Raw genomic sequence first — 14,210 nt, forward strand, 5'->3', positions numbered from 1 at the left:
CCTCATTTTCCACATCTTTAGAAAAGTGAAATAAATAGTAATTACTTCATATGATTGTTGTGAGGCTGAAAGTAGACAACGCTAGTGAAGCACTTTGCAAGTGCCAGGTACACATATAGTTAATGTTTAGCTATTATTATCCCATTGTTAATACATCTTCATCATCATCATCATCATTAATCACAATTTCAAACAAATTAAAGCGTGGAAGAAGAGTTACAATGACATTTTATTTTATAGTCTTAAAAGTCTAGTCTTTTTCCAAACAACGAGGCACGAGGGACTGATTCGCTTGGTAAACCTTTACCAAGCTCTTTAGACCCCCTGAGGCAGAGACACTCAAAAATAAGGACTTTTACTTTGGAACCAAAGACTGGAAGGAAAATTAGATGAGTTTTTATGCCTGTCTTGGGTGTGGGAAAGGAACAGTTCAGCCACAAACCTGTGTTTTGTAAAAGAACAAAGAAAATCTTTGTAGAGTGAGAGAGGAGGTGTTTGCAGCTGAGGACCCGGGAGGCCCCAATTACTGGGTCTCTGTGAAGGAGACAGGAGTGTCAGAGAGCTGATGGAAAACAAGCTCTCAGAGGCTGTTTCCAAAACCTGCTCAGACGGAGCGGAACTCTAACGAGAAGCGGATGCTATTCACCATCTGGGACCTGCCAGGGATCTCCAGAGAACCAGAGGGCCAGCTCCAGGAGTCTGATGAAGGCCAAGTGTTTCTGGAGGAAAGAGTGAAGAGAAGAAACCTTATGAGACTGACTCTACTTGTTTTTCTGTTGCGTTGCTGCTCCCCCCAGAGAGGCTAAGCGTATTACTCAGGCCACATTGATTTCCTGCATGTTCTTCCTCAGCGGTCGAAGTCCTCCGGGAGGGAGAGAGAAACAAACACTGTGAACAATGAGAGATATAAAATGAAAATAAAACAACACCTGAGCTGACTTCGTACCAGATCAGTGCAGGTGCCTGAGGAGTATGTGGGGGCACATCAAAGCTGTAGAGGGACAAGTGTTTTCAAAGACTGTCTGATCATTGGGTGTCATGTGGACCATCCAGAACCCTGAGCTTCTCCACCACTGCCACTTCCTAATCATCTCTCTGTTCCCTAGAGCTATCAGAGAGAGAGAACTCTGCTGAAAGCCTTGGTGCCTTAGAAGGTAGGGGAGAGGGAAGGGTGGGTGAAAAGGGAGGTGGAATCTCTTGGCTGAAACAAATGCTCAATTTCTTGGTGAATTTCAATTACAGAGGCTTTCCCTGAGGCCTGTGACTTCAGAGAATCAAACTCTGCTGTCATTTCTAACAGAGTGGAAATTTTCAGTTCATCAGTCTACCTCCTTTTAGGAGAGCATTTGTCCCCGAGAATGTTTAACTAGAAGAGATGACTACAAGAGCCCCCTGGGAAAAGCACGCCCTCTCATCACCTCTTTCAACCACAGAATAAATATTTTCCAGATACGAAGCAAGTTTTCCAAATGGCACAGTTTAGCATCAGCCCTCAGGAGGTGCTCAATAAATAAATATTGAATGAATGAATGGCCTTGATGATCTCCTACATGAAGGATAGTTTTCAAGGATTGAAAAGTGGTTAAGATTAATAAAAGGAAGCTTCTAGTCAATATGGTGGACTAAGCAGAAATGGGAAACTTTATTCTGCTCCAAACACGGAGAAATGCTGAATAAGATGGAACACAAATTTTCCTTTAAAGTACATAGCTGAAATTGAAAGTAAGAAAAGGAAAAAATCACAAAGTCCTAGAAATGAAAAGGAAATCAGAGCCGGAGTGTTAGACGGACATATGCCTGTGGGGATAAATGAACCCAATATGCACCTAAGGGGGAGTGGGGATCAAACAAAAGTAGAACCCAACTGTGCCACAACCATAAAGGAAGATACGACGGCAAAATCCAGAGTTAAATCACTCTATGTTCTTCATTTTGTTCAGTAGTATGATAGACATATGGATTAGTCTTAGATTTGTTTAACTTTGTGCATTAAAACTGCAAAAGTAAATAAGAAAAAAGGAAAAAAGGAAATGGAATGTATAACCTCAAAACCAGTAGAGAGAGGAAAAAAGGAAACAAGGAAAACGTGGCCAATCCAATAAGACAAAGCCTAGTATCTAGAGAATGCCAAATAAGATGGTATACCCAGGTACACATATATCAGAAATTACTGTAAATCTGAATGAATTATATTCCCCTATGAAGTAGCAGATTGGAAACTGTAAATAAAAAATTCTTGCTATATGCAGAAATTCCTAAAATGTGACAACATAAAAAATAAAAACTTAAAAAGTCAGGAAAAGATATACAGGCAAATGCTACTCAAAAGAAATAACAATGTTGGATGCATTAGTTGGTGGGATGTATGGGGTTTGGAAAAAATTCAGGACCAGGCCCAGGACTTAAGTGTACAGGTAGTCAAGCTCTAAAGAAGGTCAAACTCTTGACCCAAGTAGGTCTGCTCTGCCAAGGTCAGGACTCTAGTTGGGACATATGACATGGGGGCACCCAGGCTGATGCAGCCAAAAATCTTGAATCCCCAGACACACCCAAACAAGATAAGCCTTCAGAGTGGCTCTTCCCTATAAAGAGCTAGCATGGCCCACCCCCCCCCCCCCCCCCCCCCGCTGCCCGCCCACCGCCGGCTTGCTTGAATATGATGCAGAGACAATATACACAGCCTCCACTCTATCCCCAGTTTCTAGCCCTATCTTCCCTCCAGGTCAGTAGGCCAATAACCAGGATTAAGTCAAACATAACCTGGCCATACTAGGTTATGGTGTACCTGAGCTGCTAGGGAGGGGAAAGGGAGTAACACCCAAAGGAACTTCGGGACCTGCTGGCACGTACCAGCAGGAGCTGGGAAGGTACACTTGGGACTGCATTCTGAGGCTACTAGCCTGAGAAAAAGGAACATAAATTTGGAATAAAGAGACTTTATCAACATGGGACTGCATCACAGGGATGCAAGTGTTAACATCCTAGCCAGAACCTCAGGAGACGCTGTGAATAAGCAGATGTGATGGCTCCTAGAAACATGGAAAAAAGCAAGGCGCTACATTAATGAAGAATAAAAGCCAGAATGATCATGACAGGAGATGGAAAAAAAGAAACTAAAAGGCTCAGAGAAGTGGACAAATTAAAGTGAATATGCAATGTAAGATCAGAAAACCTACTAGATGACTATCTTATAGGAGGGCAGAGAGGATGTATCACTCACCAGGACAACAAGGAATGTACTGGTGGGAGAAGCACCAGAGTCAGTAAGATCGGTAGTGATTCTCTTCTACAAGTCAGGGCTGATGGTAGAAGTCATCACAGAGGTGGGCTCATTAATACACAGCAAAGGAGATCCTAGGACACTCTGACTGCAAACAATGGAGGCCAGGTGGCAGTATTCTATACTCAGAAGGCAGATGAGCACAATTGTTACAATAACTGGCACAGCTGGAAGAGCAGCCAGGGAGGCTGATTTCAGAAAGTTATGGAGATGGTTAAAAGAATGCAGTATCCCTAGGGGCAAAATATATGGGCACCAATGTGAGTGCTATTCTATGTGTAAAATAAAAAGAAATCGAGGTTGATGATCAGAAGGCTGAGGGCAATCATTCCAACAAAAATTATATTCCTCCATCCAGTGTCCAGTTTTCAGACCCAGACTGATTGACTAAAGAAATGACTGGTTCAGAGGAAGCCCCCTGCAATATCATGGCAAATATACATGGCAATGGCTTCCTCCGACCATTCCCAGAGACTTCCTGCCATTTACTGGGTAACTCGGGAACAAGCATTTTGAGGATTGTTGGATATAGAGTCTAAGTTGATATTCATGCCAAAGTGCCATCATGAGCTCTGTTAGAGTGGGGACATGTGATAGCCAAGGTAAGCTCACAGTGGGTCCACTGCGTCTGTGGACCCAGTCAGCAGTCGTTTTGCCAGATCTGAATTTATAGCTGTAATAGACATTCTTGGGAGTTGGCCCAACCCCCACATTGGGCCCTTGGTCTATAGGATAGGAGCTTTCTAGTGGGAAAGGCCAAATGGAAGCCTATGAAACTCTCTCATCTCCCATCTCTTTTTCAAGATAGTAAATTAAAAAAGAAATCATAGCCTAATATGAATAGTTGAAATCAGTACCACCTTTAAAATCCATTAAAAGATGCAAGAATGATGATTCCCATTGGTCTCCATTTAATTCTGCAATCTGGACACTGCAAAAACAATACATATCCTGAAGTATTACTGTGGATTACTGCAAACGCAGCCAGGTGTTAGACCCAACGGCAGATGTAGTATCTTTGCTAGAACAGATTAATACAGCATCAGATAGATGATATTCAGCCATTGATCTGGCAAACACATTCTTTTCCATCCTCAGGAAGAGAGGAAAAGAAAGAGTTGGTCTTGGGCTAGCCCCAGTGGTCTGGTAGTTAACTTCAGTGTGTTCTGCTTCAGTGACCTGAGTTCAGTTCCCAAGTACGGACCTACACCACTTGTCTGTCAATGGTCATGCCATGGCAGTGGCTCACGTACAAAAAGAGGACGATTGGCAGCAGATGTTAGCTTAGGTGGATCTTCCTCAGCAAAAAAAAGAGAAAGAGTTTTTATTTACTTAAAAAGGACAACTAGATACATTACAGGTTTGCTCTAAGGCTATGTTAACACTTCTGCCTTCTGTCAAAATGGAGTCTGAAGGGATGTAGACTATCTGGATATCCACACAGATTATGACATTTGTTCATGACACCAATAACATCATGCTAATGGAACCAGATGAGCAAAAAGCAGACACTAGTTGGAGGCTTTGTTAAGAAGCATGTGCTCCAGAGAGTTAGAGATAAACTCTGTGAAGGTTCTGCATCTACCACAGCAGTAAAAATGGTGTGATGAGAATCACCCCTCCTCCTCCAATAAAGAGCAAATTATTGAAACTTGTACTTCTCAGCATGGAAAAGGAAGCAAAATGCCTGGTGTGCATCCTTGGGCTCTAGAGGCAGCAGATTCTATACCTGGGGACTCTATCTGGGAAGTCCAGTCTGGTCCATATGCCAGATGCTGTGAAAGGCTGCCAGCTTTGAATGGGTTCTAGCTTAGGCTGCTGCTTGCGCGCTTTGAACAGCTCATGACAAGGGACCAGCAGGTAAGAAAATGATTCACCATCTTGGCAGGAGTAGATAAGGATGCTGTTACACAATGAGAGAAGGAGGAAGATATTTGGCAAGCAGGTGATAAATTTGGGTATCTTTAATACCCCTATACCAAATTTTGACAGTTAATGGACAAGTGCAATAGCTCTGGTCCAAGAAGGTCATGGTAACCAGGGAAGGAATTAGACCCCAGAAGAATGAAGGTCTGGTTCACATCTTCAGGTAAGTCTCCAAGACTGCCAGAGATGTGATGCTAGCTGAGAATGAGGAGAATTTATAATAGACAGTAGAGAAAGCAGATAATTAGGATTAGTTATGACCCTGAGATCAGCTCCAATTGTGGGGACTATAGTTTACCGGACTAATTCTTTTTCTATGTTTTCCCCAGGAATAGAGGCCCTCTGGAATGCTAGAAGAGCTGCTCCTCGAATCTATATGAAATAGTGGATCTGAGCAGAGCAAGGGGTGGATTGTGGTGAATTCTGTAGTGTTCTGCCCAGATCTCTGTTTAGTAATGAAGGACTTGCTCCCCAAACTTCTAGACGTGCTGGTGGAAGACACTTTTCAGCTACAAGCCTCTACTGGGGGATTACATCTCTGAAAAACCTGCCTCACCCCAAAGCACACATCTTTCCAGGGAAGACTGAATCCAACCAGGCTTGATCAGACAGAGGGAATAAAGTTCTGGCACCCTTGCCTTAACTAGGGTCCACTCTGAAGGGCCCTCCCAGCTCTGGAGCTCTTCATGGGGTCATCCTAGATCACTGTTGAGACTGCATCTACAGCTCAGCATCTCCTGCCCAATCTGTTTCCTCCTCTCTCATCTGCAAGTTTTGATTCCAAGAGTCATCCCTAATAAACATCTTGCATGTTAATTGCTATCTGAGTGCCTTCTTCCAAGAGACCCCAAACTATATCAAATTTTTGATGTTTATCAAACATCAAAATGGTATTTATTGTCCACCTTCACTACGGTGCAGATCAACAAATCATGTTAACATATTAGCAAGTCCAGAATTGTACTTAGACTGCGTCATGATAAAACAGAGTTTATTCCAAGAATAAAAAGAAGCATTGATGTTAGAAATAAATAAAATAGGCAAATAAATAAATAGAAAATCTCTTCATGTAATTCAACACATTAACAGAAAAAAGGAAAAATATCTAAGCGTCTTAATGGATATAGAAAAAATTCTGTAAAAGCAATAATTGTTCATAAATTAAGGAAAAATAACAGTACATTAACAATGGAAACTTCCTTAACTTAACCCATAGCAAATGTCATCTTTTAGGGTCAGATTTTAGAAGCATTCACATTAAACTCAAGACAAGAAACTATTCACTAAAACCACATTTATAGAGCAATTACTGGAAGTGCTAGCCAATTCAAAGATGTAATAAAAGGAATTAAAAGATATAATTATTGGAAAGGAAAAGGCACAATTGTCATTTGCAGATGATATCATTGTTTGTACACAAAACACAAAAGAATCCACAGACAAACCATTCGGAATAAAAAAGTTTGGGAAGTTTGTTGGAAATAAGAACAACATACAAAAATGATTATAATGTGAGATTTTGTTTAACAGTAATTGGAAGTTAGAAAATATTATTTTAAAAAGATTCCATTCTGGGGCCAGCCCTGTGGCCTAGTGATTAAGTGCAGCACACTCTACTTCAGCGGCCTTGATTCAGTTCCAGGGCATGGACCTACATCACTCATCAGTGGCCATGCTGTGGCGGCGACCTACATACAAACTAGAGGAAGACTGGCATAGATGTTAGCTCAGGGCAAATCTTCCTCATAAAAAAATAAAACATTACATTTACAGTTGCATTCAAATTTACATGGTACCCCCCACCCCCAAAATCTAATAGTATTTAATACTCTCATAGAAGAAAATTATAAAACCATACAAGGTCAAAAGATATTTTGTTTATGCATATACAAGCTCAACATTATGAACATATACTGTAAATTATTCCCCAAATTGACCTGCAAATTTAATGCAATTCCAATAAAAATCCCAATAGATGTTCCTTCATGAAATTTGATAAACGTATTTTAAAATTCCCGTGTATGAGTAAATGTTCAGGAATAGGCAGGATAATTACAAGAAGAACTAGGAGAATTTGCTCCTCTGGATATCAAGAATTATTTTAAAGCTATAGTAATTGGAAAATGTAGTATTTTGCAGGGTTAAAAGTAGATTAATTAGACAGACTTGAGAGCCTAGAAATAGACCTTGGCTTATAAGGGAACTTGATTTATGATAGAGGTAGCTTCAAGAATCAGAACTTACTGGAATAATTGGCTTTCTGTATGGAAAGAAAGGGAATTAGATCATTATCTTTGTATAAAAATAAATCCAGGTAGATTAAGGGACTAAATTTGTTAAAAATAGTTTTAAAATATAATATTAGAGGACAACTTTATGATCCTGAGAAGGAAAATAAATTTATCTACATGGAAAAAAAGCACAAACTGTAAAGAAAATTGATAAATCAACATTAAAATTTGAAATACATGAATGACAAAACTTCATAAAGCCAAAAGACAAAGATTTTTGCAACATACATAATAGACAAAGAATCTATCCAGACTATATAAAGAACATCTTCCCACCTGAAAGATAATAGCTAGCATTTATTAAGCAGTTAACTATATGCCAGGATCTGTTCTGACTGGTTAGCATTTATTAACTATCTTAACCACTATAATAATTCTATGAAATACTATTTTTATCTCCATTTTACAGATGAAGAAACTGAGCCACGGAGAGGTTAAGAAACACACTCAAGTACAAAGAACTTTTAGTGACAAGTTCGGAAGTGAAACTCACACTGATCAGCTCCAGAGAGCTTGCTGCTAACCAGCATGTAGAATTGCGTCCTTCCTCCTCCACAAAAAGAAAAAAAGAAGAAAAAGAAAGAAAAATAATCCAGCTGAACAGCAAGCAAAAGATATGAACAGGTTATTCATGGAAGAGGAGCTGGAATTGACAATAAAGATGAAAATATACCCAGCTTCACTAATCAGAAAAACGCAATTCAAAACCTTAATGATGTTTCTCACCCGTTAGGTTGGAACAATTTTTAAAAGTCTGAGAATACCAAATGATGACCAGATTTGACAAAACAGAAATTCATACATCCTGCTGGAGAGTGTGAACCGGCACACAAACTTTGGAGAGCAAGCTGGCAATATCTAGTTAAACTGACACTAGAGATACCTGCTGACTCGCAATTTCACTTCCAGGTATAGACACATATAGAGAAAACATACGTAATGATGTTCAATGCATTTTTTAAATAAACAAGCAACTGGAAAGAGTTTAAATTAAGCGAAAAATAAATTGTGGTATATTAATAGGGTGTAATGCCATTTAGCAATTGAAATTAATGAATTAAATTTGTATCAACTTGGATGAATCTCTAAGATTGCACTGTTGAGTGAAAGAGGTACTATGTCTCACATTTAAATATGTAGAATATAACACCATTTATGAAAGTTTTTAGGACATAAAAATACTGCGTGTTGTTTATGGTACACACATATGTATTCAAAGCATAAGTACATGAAGGGCAGAGTTCAAACTGACTTCATGATAGTGGCTGCTTCTGGAGAGGAAGGGAGGTGATTGGGATTAGAGAGGCATACAGGGCAGATTTAGTCACATCTTTACTATTTTATCATAAAAAGATATGATGCACATACAAAATCTATTAATTCTGGTGTTGGGTACATGGGCTTTTCGTCAATTAGTCGCTGTACTTTTCTGTATGCTTTTAATATTAAAAATTGGGGGGAAAAAAGAACAAGGAAGTTGATTAAGATATATTCCTTGCTCGCAAAGAACTCATCTCTATTCATCCTGGCACAGAGTTCTGTAAGTAAGCTATACCCTTCTAAGTAATAAAGAAGACAAGAATAATGCTTCCCGTCTACCAAGCTTGTGTTCTATCCTCCCGGGTCCTGCTCTTGCCAGCAGTGGGAGGTAAACTGGACCTGAAGCAGGACTGGGTGGCGATCTAATCCCCTCAGAGAACAGGTGAGGAAACCGAGACCCACAATGGAAGAACCAGTGCGTGCAGGCAATGTATACATAGCTAATAAGTCATAGAACTTTGATGAGAACCTAGACCTCAGGACTTAGAAAACAAATTGAGACACAGATTGGAGACCAGCAGGCCAAATTAGGTCCACAGACAGGTTTTGTTTGACCCATATGTCATTTATTTATTTATCTTTTAAAGAAATGTGAACATTATTACAAACTATTTGTATAGTTAGCCACAACCCCTCTGACTCCTTATTTTCTTATGCAAGCATTTTATTCATTGATGTTACCTACATGGCCTTTTAATGTATTTGCATTTGTGATCCTTATCATAGAATCTTTGACTTGGAAGGGACCTTGGAGAAGGTTACCCAGCCCTTAATGTAATAATTCCCTCAACGGCACCCCTGGCAAGTATGAGGCACCTCTGCGGGAACCCCTCAGCTTAGGAAGCTGACCAATTCTCGACACCGCCCAGCTAATTTTTGGACAACTCTGATTCTCGGAAAATTCTGCCTTGACATCCCACTCATTACTCCTAGCCCAGCCCTCTAAAGGTGTGCAAAGGAAGTCTGACTGCTCTTCTGCAAATATTTGAAGACAGCTCTTCCTGTTAAACTAAATCCTTTCTTCTTCCGGATAAACGCTGTCAGTTCTTCCAACTCTTCTGGAGTTGCTTTGTTTTCCTGCTTTTCACTCACTTGGTTGGTCTCTAGAGCTGCCACCCTGAATGTGTTCCAGCTGCTCACTACAGGAAGGTGGGGGAGAGAGACTGTTCATGGTGATCACTGTCAACGCTCCTCAGACTTAACGCTGCTTAAACCAGTAGGCTAGTTACAACCAGAAGGGTACCATGACTTCATTCTTACTACCGCTCCAGCCTTTTCCCCATTGCCCCTATCCTTTCTTTGGTCTTCGCCCTTTGTCATAGTCACACATTGTTTTCGCTTAAACAACAATAAGCTATTTGGAGTTCCCTAAGCCAACTGAGCTATTTTATATCACTATGTCATTTCCTATCCTGTTCCTTCCACATGGAATGTTTCACTAATCATATCCCCGTGGGAACTCTTATTTATTCTTCAAATCCAGCTTTAATGTCACCGTCTATGTGAGGCTTTTCTATGCCTTCAACCCTTTCCTTTTCCTCTTTCACACTCCAGTCTAAGTTTATCACTCCCTCCAGTGTGCTGCCTCCCCACTTTATACACACTTCTATTCTTGCACATTTACCACTAGATTACAATTATTTGTTTGCATGTCTATCTCCCTCTTTTATATTATAATCTCTTGAAGGGAGGGTACCTTACTCCTTTTTGTAACCGCAACACTGAACACAGGGACTGGTGCATAATAGATGCCCAATAAATACTTGTTGAGTTGAATGCAACTCTGAGACCACGAGGTATATTGCATAGATATAGTCTGTCTTAAGGACAGCTTGGATTTTCTCCATTCCCCAATTAGAGTTGAGTTGCTTGAGAAGAACCACATTTTATTTTTCTTGCTCTTCTAGCACCTAGCACAACTGCCATCACTCACTCAGATGATTGTTTCAATGAATAAAGATGATTCACAGATATGTGTGCTGTGAGCATTCACTGAAGTACAGACTTTTCTTTTGGCTCTTCACTGTAGAAAAGGAAAAAGTGTATATAGATATAAAGATTAAATTTGTATTCATACATATATGCACACAAATATCTGTATACAGCTACCACTGTGCATATATATATATATATATATGTATGTATGTATAAATAAAATAGTGTTGCCTTCACACATCCAGGCATATATACATCTTCTGAATTGCAAAGTCAGTCCAGGTTATTTGAAGTCCTGTACAATATGTCTAGCCTCCCAGGCAAAGTTTCTTGTTAATTTTTTCTGCCTCTATGAATGTATGATTTATTTAATGAAACTTCCATGCAGCAAATTAAACAACATTTGTACTACCTAGAGGGATAATTCCCCAACATCACAGAATTGACAGGCCCAGTTACAAAGGTTTACATGAGAGCAGTGGTCCAATTCAGAATCTAAGGCACGACAGTGTCTTCTGGCTTATTCCCCCTAGATACACTCCAGTGTCTAATTAGCCCAGGGAGGAATAAGGAAAAAAATAAAAACAAAAACAAAACTGTAGTCCTAAAAATACTTGTGGCTGCTGATTTTTTTTCGTCTTCTTTTTTCTTCTTTGTTCTCAATCCCCATCATTTCACAGGGTTGTATTCAGAAACTAATATAATTAACTGGATCTCCTTCCTCTTGTTTTTCTTCTTTTCTTTTTCTCTCTGTCTCTTTCTTTCTTTTAAAAGAAAAATCTATATTCTTGTTGTTTAATCAGAGGATGCCAAATATTTAGCCATCTGTTTCAAAAATTTTTACATAGAGGAAGACCTTGAGCCATCTCAATTTGAACCTCTGGGAACCTATCCAAGGAGATGAGAAATGTACCATACCTGATCTTCACTCTGCTCCTTTGCATTCCCAACCCAAATTAAAGAAATCATGCAATAAGTTGCAAAGTAAGGAATCTATAAATTGTTAAATATCAACAACTAACATTTTTTTTCTTTTTTGTGAGGAAGATTGTCCCTGAGCTACCATCTATGGCAATCGTCTTCTATTTTATATGTGGGATGCTGCCACAGCATGGCATGATGAGCGGTATGTAGGCCCATGCCTGGGATCCGAACCCATGAACCCTGGGCTGCTGAAGTGGAGCACACGAACTTAACCATGATACCACCAGGCCGGCCCCAACAACTAACATTTTTATCCGGCTTGCATATACATATCATCTTAAAGCAGGGCTCATTTTTTTCTTTTTTTTTCGTGAGGAAGATTCAACCTGAGCTATTTGCCCTGAGCTAACATCTGTGCCAATCTTCCTCTATTTTGTGTGTGGATCACCATCATAGCATGGCTGTAGATGAGTAGTGTAGGTCTGCACCCGGGAACCAAACCTGGTCCCCAAAGTCAGGTGCACCAAACTTAACCACTAGGCCATAGGCCCAGCCCCAGGCAAGGCCCATTTTTCACCAGCAGAAGATAGATTTATTTGATAACTTCTGATAAAATTTTAGCTTTCATTCCCATTTTTCCTGGGGCTCAGTGTCTTAGGAGCTGTTCTGTGTTGGGAGGTTCACTCTTGGTACACGTCACCTCTCAGTTCATGATGAGATGTACTTTTAAAAAACCATATGCTTTCGTGTATACAATCAACATATATTGAAAACTTACTTTGAGAATATAAACACGAATGGTATAGTTCCTATCCTTAGTAGTATTCCAGTTAACTATTGCTTCGTAATGAATGACTCCAAAGCTTTGTGCTGTTTTCTACTTTGCTCACAGATGCTATGGATCAGACATTCAGAGGGCAAGGAGGGATGGCTTGACTCTACTCTAATGTCTGTGGCCTCAGCTGACAAAACTCAAGACCAGGGGTGGCCAGATGACTGAAGGCTGACATCACCTGAAGTTGTTTTTAGCAGTCACGTGTCTGGCAGTAGATTCTGTCTGTTGGCTGGGATCTCAGCTGGGGCTGTCGGCCAGTGTTTATGTGGCCTTTTTATGTGCTTGGGCTTTCTCACTCCTTGGTATTCTCATGGTAGTTGGACTTCTAATATGACTTCAAAAGAGAATGTCCTGGCTATAAGCAGGCTATATATGTCACCTTTTCTGACCTTTTCATAGAAGTCAGGCAGCATCACTTCCTCTGCGTTCTATTGATTACAAACAAGTTGCAAGCCCAAATAGATTCTTGAGACGTGAACATAGACCCCATTTCTTGATGAAAGGTGTGTCAAGGTCACACTGTACAAGAACTTGTATGATGGGAGACATTTTTGTGGCCATCTTAGAAAATCCAACAGGTAGCTTATATTAGCTCAGTAGGGAAGTTAGATATGGAAAGAAGTCAATGCAAGAAAAGTTATAGTGCTTTCATAGAAGAATGTGTTGAGTACGGTAAAACACCTCATCAATTATATCTAGAGAAAATGAGGAGGTCAGGAAAAGTTTCAGAAAAGGAGGTGAGTCTTAAGGTTAATAGATTAGATGTAGATTAGATTAGGTTGGTGGAAGTTGTTGGATTTTGCATTTTTGAGACATAACTTACATAAAATATTCTTTTACTGGTAACATATATACTTAACACATCGTAGGTTAGAAAAAATAAACAAAAACTGGAAAGCCTTGTATGCTCCTGTGCCTTTCAAAACCCCTTTGCTTGTTGGAGAATGAGCTTGAGATGGGTTGACAGCATCTGCAAAATAGTTACTGCTCTAGCGCCACAGCAAGCAAAGTGCAACATGAGAAATTACAATGTGCCAGGCCACACAGTCGTGACAACCCTTGACTTGTGTAGAAGCTCTGGAAGCTGTAAAGGGCCAGTAGGAGAATGCCAGCTGCCAAGACTTACACTGTATTAAGGTACATCTTTAGTCCCACTTAGCAGATGGTACCCCAGGTGTTATCTGACCCAAGTTGCCATAAGCTTGGTGTGTTGTCTGCTCTCCCCTGGTCTTGAGACTTGATGAAAGTGTGGATTTGTGGAGGCTTCAGGGACTGGTCCCCAAGAGATTCAACCACTTTATGACTTTATTTAATGGTAAGGTCAATCCTTGCAGCTTTGAGGTGCTACGAAGTAATAAAAGAGGGGTCAATGTTCGTAGACAGCAGAGAGGCAGAGCAGGTGTGTGTGAAAGTCCCCCAAAGCAAGCGGGAACACCTTCTCGTGTTTTATTTACTTTGTGTTATTAAAGGAGCATTGCCATGCCGTCCGTGCTGAGCCAGAGCTTCTAATTCAGTGGAAATGAAATTCCAACCCAGTGTGTGCTTAATTTCCCCAGCACAGTGAATTCGTTCCTCTCTTTGTCTCTGTCTCATCTCCCCCTTTGTAGTGAAGAGACATACAAGGCTGTCTGACAGTGGGAAACCACTCTGGCAGTTTCTGAGTGATGTTGAAGAAGTGAATTGAGGGGCTTGCCTGGGG

The sequence above is a fragment of the Equus przewalskii genome, chromosome 23 (assembly GCF_037783145.1).
Source record: "Equus przewalskii isolate Varuska chromosome 23, EquPr2, whole genome shotgun sequence".
NCBI lineage: Eukaryota > Metazoa > Chordata > Mammalia > Perissodactyla > Equidae > Equus > Equus przewalskii.